A 10,539-nucleotide genomic window follows, 5' to 3' on the forward strand; every position below is an offset into this window, starting at 1 on the left:
TTCATGACTTTTGACCACATTTTCTGGATTTTTGACATCATTTTCATGTCTTTTAACCACATTTTTATGACTTTTAACCACATTTTCATGTCTTTTGACCACATTTTCATGTCTTTTGACCACATTTTCATGACTTTTAACCACATTTTCATGACTTTTAACCACATTTTCATGACTTGTGTTGGAGGAAGGGTGTAGAAACGTTGCAGACAGCATTAGGTCCTATTTACTTTATCAGCTGTGACATTTCAGACAGAAAACTCAGACTTGGTAAAGCCGTAATTTTCACGACCAATAAAGCGTTTGAAGGAGCGACCAATGGCGAGTGTTGAGGCCCTCTCAAAGGGGAAGAAGCGCCGCGAGTTCTTAAAAAAAACACTCGTTGGGCGGGTGGATGGCAATCTGGGTCATCCAACGTCTGGGATGCAAAGCGACGAAGCCGGAGGAGGAAGGCCTCATCCTCTGGGACCTCACGGCAATCCCGCCTTTAGATTTGAACATTTCTTGGGTCGAAGAGTTGGGAGCTCGAGCCGAAGGGCCGGAGTGTCAACACGTCAAACACCCGGCCGGCCGGTACGTTGGATCATCTTTCTCTGAAGCAAAAGTGTGTCCAGGACTCTTATGAACCAGACAGTACTCATTGCTGTTGCTGACCGTCACTCGTGAGAGAAAGACATTCGACAAAGTCGAGCTTTCAATGACACATCTCAGCACCAAGAGCGAGCTCCGCCTCAGCGAGCTGGTTTCTACTTCCAGCTTCACTTCCTCTGTCCTAATAAACTGACTGACTGACACTTCCAGGTAATTTCCTCTGTCAGATAGTGTGCAGGGTCAGATAAACCGACTCACACAAAGGTGAACAATGCACTGCCTGCTCATAGGTGGACACACACACACACACACACACACACGCACACACACACATCGTGTCTATATTCTGTTTCCTGGTCCAGTCTAGAGAACAACAAAAGAGTTTTTTGTCAATCTCAACGGTGAGGACGGGCTCCACATGGAGGGATTATATTTGTACGTTTACAATGTCGACAATAATCTGTTTTGGTTTCATGTTCAAACACTGATCAGATTAAAGAGGTGAAGAGTGAGGCTCTCAAAGGACACGATCGTTTCATTTTTAGAGAAATAAATTGTGAGATTTATTGTGTACTAAACAAACTGATCTGCTTAATATTCGTCATACTGTCGTCTTCTTTTGGATTCAGAGGTTCAGGACGTGACAGAACTTCATGAGCGTCTCATCCTGAGCTGAGCGGAGATCAGGTGATTCAACTCGTGATTTGTGTCCGTGCATAGTTTGAAAAGATGCACACTGTGCAGACAAAAAGAACCGTGGAGGGATTGTGTGTCTCAGTTGTGTCTTTGTATGTTGGACTAGTCACTGCCTTTAATAAAAACTAAGCTATTTCTAGGCCTAACAACACGATTGAAGAGTTCATTATTGACGATACTGTACTGCCTCTTGTAGCTTATTGCTTAATAAAAGTTTCTTAGAGAGACAATATGCAACTAATCATGCTCAGCACTGTCATTACAATTAAAACCTACATTTAGGCCCTTCTAAAATAGGGCTGTGTATCGGGCCTAACAACATCCATGAACAGTACATTATTGACGATACAGTACTGCCGCGAGTGCCTTATTGCTAAATTCTAGTAGTTTCTAAGAGAGACAATATATAACTTATCGTTCTTAGCACTGCCATTGCAATTGAATATATAACTTAATTCTAATTCTAAGCCCCCCCCAAAATAGGGCTATGTATCGGGTCTAACAACATCCTCGAACAGTACATTATTGACGATACAGTACTGCCTCGAGTGCCTTATTGCTAAATTATAGTAATTTCTTAGAGAGACCATATATAACTCATCATGCTCAGCACTGTCATTACAAGTCATTGCTTCTCTAGCAGCACTGAAGCCAAAGGAAATGTACGTTTAAATGTATAAAATACATTAATCTCCTGTTTCGCGTCGTCTGCTGAGGGATTCCAGACTGACGTTACAGTCCTGCAGCACCGAGCACGAGGGACGACTTCTTTGTGTTGTTTCGCGGTGGCGCACACACACCTGTGTCCACGGGTTTGGAGCAGACCACCTGCTGCTGTCACACACACAATAATGAGTCCAATGTGGAGTTTGAATTGAGTGGAAGGAAGAACTCGTAGCCGTGTGACACTCGATCACTCACAAGTAAAGAGACCTTTAAACAATTACTGGACGCGTTGCGCTCTGCAAAGGTTTCACCCAAACGCTCCTCAGTGTGTTTGACACGCGGCAAGAACTCCTTGAATTACTGAAACTCAGAGCTCCAACTCCAGAGTTCCCTTCACTCCAGAGTCAGTGAAGCGTTGCCTCTTCGGACCTTTTACTGAAGCGAAAGTGAGGACCGGAGCCGCGGCGTACGGCTCCAGCTCCTCCGTTTGATGGTTTGCTGCTTTTTCTTTTGTCTGCTTTCTTTCTTTCTTTCTTTCTTTCTCTCTTTCTTTCTTTCTTTCTTTCTTTCCTTCTTTCTTTCTTTCTTTCTTTCTCCCCTTTGATTGTAAACAGATGGGCTTCGTCTGCTCGTGGGCAAACAAGACGTGTGAATGCGTCACCTTGGGCTCTGTCATCTGCAAAGGGACAGATTTTTAGTACTTTTTGTTATTTCACACAATCAATTAATCCCCCCAAAAATTAAATTCACAACAACATAATGAAAAGAAATATGAAAAAAATAGCGACTGCCAATTGAAGTAAAATATCCAAATTCAAATGAATATAAAAAACACATTAAAAAAATGCTACTGAAGGTTTTTACAATGAAACGCTGTTAATTTACAGAGTTTCTCTAAATTATTAGAGTCAGACCACTTTAATAAATGCAAAATGAACAAATGATGATAATAATAATAAAGTTTTTAAAAAAACACGCATGTCTTTAAGTACATAAGTACATGCATTTGTCAAAATAAATACAATATGTTCATTTATTTGTCATTATAAAAGCCAAAAGTTCAAACAGATGCAAATAAAATAATTTAATATAGCAAGTTACAATAAGAAAAACATATTCACATATTTTCCTACATGCATTTGTCAAAAATAAATACGTTCATTTACTTTTTTATTATAAAAATACTTAACTTGACTTAATCAAAGCCAAAACTTCAGATGGATACAAATAAAATAAAAATAAAATATAAGTTACGATAAGAAAACATATTTTTTTGGAATATATATTGACATATTTTCCTTTTCTGTGCAATATCACAAACCAAAACACCAGTAACACACATATGAAGTGATTGTCAATGTTCCCAAGGCTTTTCTGGATATTATACCTTTTTTAATTTTCCAATCGGCCTCGTGATTGACGAGATTTCCCAGAATTTGGATTTTCGCACCCAAAAAAAAACGCGGTTTAGAAGTTTTTTCTGGATGCAAAGTTCAGTTATTAGTGAAAAACCTGCAGCACGGCAGCTCCTCCACTGGCAGCTCCACGGGAACACCTCCAGCGGGCCGCCCGGGCGGAGGAAAGGTGGAGGAGGGGGGGGGGTGTTTTGGGCAACTTGGTTATTGGCTTTGCAGATACCCCGGCGCTCACACACACAGAGGGTAATACGCAGCAAAATAAAGAGGAGAGAAACTCAAGCTGGAGGGTATGCGGACGCCATTGTCGGGCCCAGACAATGGAAAAACCAACATTGGGCTGGAAGAGGAAATTTGAGTCTCCAATCTGTTGGACTTTATGTGCTGATAAGGGACGGTGTGGGGGTGGGGGGGGGGTGAGGGGGGCGGGGCTCCGCTGGCGCTTTAGCCGCCTCAGAATACAGTAAACACAAACTGCGAGCCAGAGTAGGTCATTGAGAGTCGTCCCTGCCTTCGGGCTTAACATGACACTTAAGTACTACGACAAGAGCTGGAAGAAAAGGCGACGCTGCACACACTACAAACTGCCTCCTTTCTGCTGCTCGCAGGCTGAAATGTCACCGCCATTCTTTACTGGCGAGGGCGGCGGGCGGGGGAGGGGGGGGGGGGGGGGACAATAGACTGGGAGTCTATGGTGATTTGTTGCGTTTTCATTATAACTACTTTGATTGTGTGTCTGTGTGTGTGTGTGTGTGGGGGGGGGGTAATCAGGGATCTAAACAGGCCCTCCTGAAAGTAACTGTTTTCCAAGTGTGTAACTTGAGACACCAAACACACACACACACACACACACACACACACACACACACCCTTTACCTGACAAGAGAAGGCTGTGTCCTGCGTGATGATCCCACCTGCTGACAAATCAAAGACGGTCTCAAACACACACTTAGAGCCTTTAAAAGGAATCAATCGCAACAAGAGAGCGAGGGGGGGAGGGGCGAGGAGGGGGGGGGGGGATGGGGGGGGGGCAACAGAGGAAGTCAAAAGGACACGCCGACGCTGAAAACGCCGTCTTTTGTGCGCGTGCTCTTCCTCTTTGTTGGCGCTCATCGGCGTAAGTCGACAACTAGGCGGCGCTCCCACTTCGGTGTTTCCTCCCGCGACGCTTTGCCCTCTTTCTTCACGCGGAGTTCATCTCATCTGCATATCGCCGGAGCCCTTTTTTTTTTGTGTGTGTGATTGTGAGGGTTATTTATAGCGCTGCCGGCTGCGTTTCACGTTGTGAGGGCGGCGGTGAAAAGCAGAAGTGGCTCTCTGGCATCTCGCTTCCTCGACTGCTTGAAGCACGAGCGTGCCGCCGCCGCCGCCGCCGCCGGCTCCTAATTCCTCCATTAGCTGAACTCCAGAAAAAAAAGAAACCAAAAAAAAAAGAAAGAAAGAACGTCTCCCACAATAGCATTGATTAGTCTGAAGGAGGCGCCCGCCTCGCCCAGCACTCCTCCGCGGTGGAAGGAGCGCCGCCGCCGCCGCCGCCGCCGCCGCCGCCGCCGCCGCCGCTAACTTTTCCTTGAGTCAGACGAAGAGGAGAAACCCTTCGGGTGTCGGAGGAGATTTATTTTATTTTTCTCACGGAGGATAAATACATTTTAAGAAACGACGTGTTATTCTTTTGACAAACTACCGCGTCCGCGATCCGGAATGCACTCAAGGCTGATTTAAGACGCAAGACACGCACGGCCGACCTTGCGTGGTCAAATCGGCCATTTTGCGTGCTTGCGTGCGTCGCCCCAAATTTCTGACTATCCGTCAAAGCGACGCGAGCCCACAAGGCTGTGATTGGTCCGCTAACCACGTCCTTTCTGAGTCTCTCATGTCCGGTTTCACAGCATCATACCTCTGTTTTTAAAGCCACAGCAGAAACAGGAACAATGGATCCTGTTGAAGAACGTTTGGCTGAAGAGGTCAAATATGAGCGTTTATAAAACCTGACGGGGTATCAGGACACAAAGATGGAGGTGAATTCCTGGAGGGAGACATCGGTGAACGTCAGTGTTTCAGGTCCACTCTAAACGCTCGTAGCGCCTCCTGCTGGTCTGGAGTCTGAAACACAGGAACTATGAACCAACACGAGTCCGTCAGTGCGACTGCGTGACCAGCTGGAGTTGGAGTTGCAGAAGTATAATTCAGCCTTTGGCGGCGGCGTTTTGGTGCACATCTCTGTGTGTGGTTCTCTCCTGACCTCCTGAGGCTGGTGGAGAAAAAAAAAAAAAAGGAGTTCTGCCATATTCTGGTGTCGTGTCATACGCTCGCGCTCGATCACAACAAAATAGAACGCGCACAAAGAGAAGCAGCAAACAGGGAGTGTGTGTGTGTGTGTGTGTGTGTGTGTGGGGGGGGGGGACATTTGAACCCAGACGGGGGGTGGAGGGTGGAGGTAGAGGGTGTGGGTGGGGTGGGGGGCTTGTCATGCGATTGGACCGGGTCCATTTCAGCCCCCGGGTAACAATGCCCGGGGGTCGGGAGACATTTTGCCTGTCAGGCCACTTAGGCGGAGCAGACAAAGAGGTGAAACAAATCCTTGCCGAGGCTCTAAAGCTGCAATCCACTCCGGTCCAGACGGCCTCAGCCTCCTCTCTCTCTCTCTCTCTCTCTCTCTCTCTCTCTCTCTCTCTCTCTCTCTCTCTCTCTCTCTCTGCACGCTGGCAGCCGCCACCAGATTAAATAGCCGCTGTTAATTATACCTGGATTGTGAGGCGTTCGGGGCCCCGTGGTTAGCAGCTATCCATCAAGCGCCGCTAGCCCCGCCCCCTTCCTTCCTTCCCTCCCCCTCCACCATGATCGACAGAAGCAAACGCACTGAGAAAAGAAAAGTGAAGGGAACGAACGCCGCCGACTGGCTTCCCTTTCTTTATCGCGTTAGCTTCGTTTTTAACCAACAAATTGCAGTTAATTAGCGCAACGGAGGCTCGTCGTTAGCCGCGCGGCAACGCGGCGAACGGGCAACGCGTGACGCGTTCGGGGCCGTCGCGATGTCAGATTCAGTCGGCCAGGATGACGACGTCGTCCAATTCATCTTTGGGCTTGTTGCGTGTTCATTCGGACAGTTTTATTGTTCCACTTTTCATCGCCCCGCTTTTCAGAACCGGCATCAGATTCAGATTTGTTCATTTAGTGTGTTTCACACGCCGGTGACGGGACGCACAATCAGCAAGATGAATACAAGACACATGTTAAAGACGACAATCGTGCAGAGCACTTTGTGCGGACCGGAGGAGAGGAAGAAGCTGTTCCAGGTGGTTCATTTATATCATAATGTGTCTGCTCAGAATTTCAGATTTTTGGGGAAATGTCATAAATCACCGGGAGGCAGAATTAGCTCCAAACCCACCCGACGTCTCTCCGACGTGACATCACTTCCTCCATGTGTGGAAAACGTCACCACGGCGTGAGAGCACCGAAGTGAACAACAAGAACAACGACAAAAAAAATAAATAAGTACCTTTTATTCCCGGGAGCCTTTGGTGTGCCGGCCGGCCGGCCACTCTCGTGATTGAGGCGTGGAGGCTTTGTTTAATTAATTTCAGGCTTGATGGAATGACGGGGGGGCTTACGCCTCTGGCACCGCGGCCGACGCGCGCCGGCCCTTTAAGCCTCAAACTCATTGCCATAATGTGCTCGGAGGGAGGAGAAAAAAACAACAACCCTGCAGAGAGAGGAGGAACCGACGGGGCCTTTTTTCTTTGGATCTTATCGCCGCCGCGGCCACGCCTTCCTGGTTTAGACCCCGGTAAGACGACACCGGCGCTGAGGGGACGGGGCACCTGGGTGTCCATGTTTTGTCATTGATTAATATGCAAAGTGTCAATCGATCGTTAGTCGCACTGACCGGCCGAGTCATCGCTTCTCTCCGGGTCTGGACTCTGATTGTGACCTCGTGACCTTTTGTTGTTGTTTTGTCTTTGTTTCTTCCTTCCAGGCAGCCGACAAAAGACAAAAGTTTATGATTGTGAGCTTCTTTTGTGCTTCATTCGCTCAAATGGGAAAGAAATGCTTTTGTTCTCCTGAAGCTGCCGTCGGTAACGTCAACGCTCAAACTGACTTTATGAAACAAATCTGGTTCCTCTTCCTCTTCTCAGTGCATCTTCCTCTTCCTCCTCGCGGCACATGGAAGGTTCCGCCCCCGCCCGCTAGAAAGCAACCAATCAGAGCCGTGGATTCCCAAAACCAAGCTCCACCCACCAACTTGTGTATTTACTGTCTCAACGGTGTCACTTAAATAAGTCTGGAAACATTCGACCTGCAGAGTCTTAATGTTTCTGTGGACTTTAAATGTTCACGCGCTTCTGAGAGGAATCTTGCAGACGCCATTAGAGACCGACTGGAGCGGAGGAGGCGGACTTTTGTGTTTAATGTCACACTATCAATACACACACACACACACACACACACACACACACACAAGCAGAACAAAGTTACGGAGGGTTTAGAACAGAGGAGCTTCAGGTGAGGAGTCATTGGTGCCCAATAGCCCCAACGGACCCTTTCGGTCCATTGGGCCCCAATGACCCCAATGACCCCAAAGGACCCATTGGGGTCATTGGTGCCCAATAGCCCCAACGGACCCAACGGACCCATTTGACCCCAATGGACTCATTGGGGTCATTGGAATTTTCTCATGTACCAAACCATATATTTCACTTGTATATTATTTATGGTGTTCAATGGATCCAAATACAGCAGTTTTTAATTATTATTATTCTTTTATTTATTTAGTTTTCTAAAACAATGGCTCTGAACCCCTAGAGGGGGGCGATGAGTCTTTATTCTGTGTCCAGGGCTTTTATTGTGAATCTATTTTCTCTGGAAACATGAATACGAAGCAGACTTCTCTCTTCTTTTCCTCTCTTCCTGTTTTAAGTGATAAAAGCGAGATGGACGGTCGCTGCATGGCAGGAATGGGAAAAAAAAGGAAAAGGAAGAAGAAGAAAAACGCTCTATAAATATGCATTCCATTACATTTGGGAGAATTTAATTCAGGGCAAATAATGTGAGAGATGAGCCGGCGCTGCAACGCGATGGTCTTAATGGACAGGTGTCCACTTAAAATCTCTGGCGAGGCTCAGACTAATGGATTGCTTTATACGCCGCGCGGCGGCGGATGGGAAGGGATTGAGAGAGCTTAAGCGCCCGGAGCGCCGAATAAATACGCTGCTTTAATTTACGCTGCGTTGGTTTCATGTTGTTCTCCACCAGGAGGTCCAGACACCGAGGGAGGAGCCGCGGGACACGCCTCCACCGCTGTTTGTTTACCTCTCCTGATGGTTGTTTACCTCTCTCCTGATGTTTGTTTACCTCTCTCCTGATGTTTGTTTACCTCTCCTGATGTTTGTTTACCTCTCTCCTGATGTTTGTTTACTTCTCTCCTGATGTTTGTTTACCTCTCCTGATGGTTGTTTACCTCTCCTGATGTTTGTTTACCTCTCTTCTGATGTTTGTTTACCTCTCCTGATGTTTGTTTACCTCTCCTGGTGTTTGTTTACCTCTCTTCTGATGTTTGTTTACCTCTCTTCTGATGTTTGTTTACCTCTCTTCTGATGTTTGTTTACCTCTCTCCTGATGTTTGTTTACCTCTCCTGATGTTTGTTTACCTCTCTTTTGATGTTTGTTTACCTCTCCTGCTGTTTGTTTACCTCTCCTGATGTTTGTTTACCTCTCCTGATGTTTGTTTACCTCTCCTGATGTTTGTTTACCTCTTCTGATGTTTGTTTATCTCTCTCCTGGTGTTTGTTTACCTCTCCTGATGTTTGTTTACCTCTCTTCTGATGTTTGTTTACCTCTCCTGATGTTTGTTTACCTCTCATCTGATATGTGTTTACCTCTCCTCTGATATTTGTTTACTTCTCTCCTGAGAAGTAAACAAATATTTTTTCACCTCCCCTGATATTTGTTTACTTCTCATCTGGTATTTGTTTACCTCCCCCTGGTATTTGTTTACCTCTCACCTGGTATTTGTTTACCTCCCCCTGGTATTTGTTTACCTCTCACCTGGTATTTGTTTACCTCCCCCTGGTATTTGTTTACCTCAGACATGTTTAGCTCCATGAGCTCACAGAAACTTCTCCACCGACGTGAACGCTCATGTTTTGGTGTAAATATGCAAATGAGCGTTTGCTGCATTTAAATGAATCTACAGAAGTCAAACACACAAAGTAACACAATGAACAGCGACTCTTTGTGTTGCAGGTTGTGCGTGCACATGACTCACTGTGTGTGTCTGTGCACCGAGAGACGACGGGATGAAGATGATGAGGATGATGAGGATGATCCTTCACACACCTACAGCACACAACGCACACACACCAGTGTGACACCAGTCTGTTGTGTTGCTGTGTGTAGCGCTGACACACACACACACACACACACACACACACACAGACACACACACACAGTGCACTAAATATAAATATTAAGGCAGAATATAATAAAGATAAAAAGAGTCTGGTTATCTCGTGGTGTCATCTAGTGGTCAGGATGACTCACTGCAAACTAACACAAGTTTAACAGCTAATTAGAGTTCAGGAAAGGAGACAAGGAGACAAGGAGAGTTATCATCCTCCTGGTGTTCACCTCCTCCTGCGCTCCTCTGAAGGCCTGAGGGAGGAGGAGGAGGAGGAAGAAGAGGAGGCCTGAGAGAGGAGGAGGAAGACATTGAGGAGGCCTGAGAGGAAGACAAGTCACTCTAACACATCGCCAGTTTGCTCACGTTAGCTCGCTATGCTAATATGCTAACGTTGACGTTGGCACAACAGAAGAAAGCTCGATGCTACAACGTTAGCGCTCATGTAGGACCCCTAACCATGGAAGTGTTGTTTATGTAAACATGTTGCTTTGTTTATGTGAAATGAAATATGAAGGTATGAGTTACAAATAAATATAAATTAAACAAAGCAAACAAACTAAATAATTTGAACATTTAATCCAAAATAAAAAAAATTAACATGTATTTTCTGTTAGTAGGAATGTCTCGTTCATACACAGAATATAACCATCAGAGTGTGTGTGTGTGTGTGTGTGTGTGTGTGTGTGTGTATTACTGAGTATTAACATATTTCATTTATCTCCATCTGACACAGTGTGTAACACGTTTCATCCACTTTTCTCCTTTTGC

This window comes from Clinocottus analis, unplaced genomic scaffold, assembly GCF_023055335.1.
Source record: "Clinocottus analis isolate CAN_PGR_092001 unplaced genomic scaffold, fCliAna1.0.p SCAF_35, whole genome shotgun sequence".
Taxonomy (NCBI): domain Eukaryota; kingdom Metazoa; phylum Chordata; class Actinopteri; order Perciformes; family Cottidae; genus Clinocottus; species Clinocottus analis.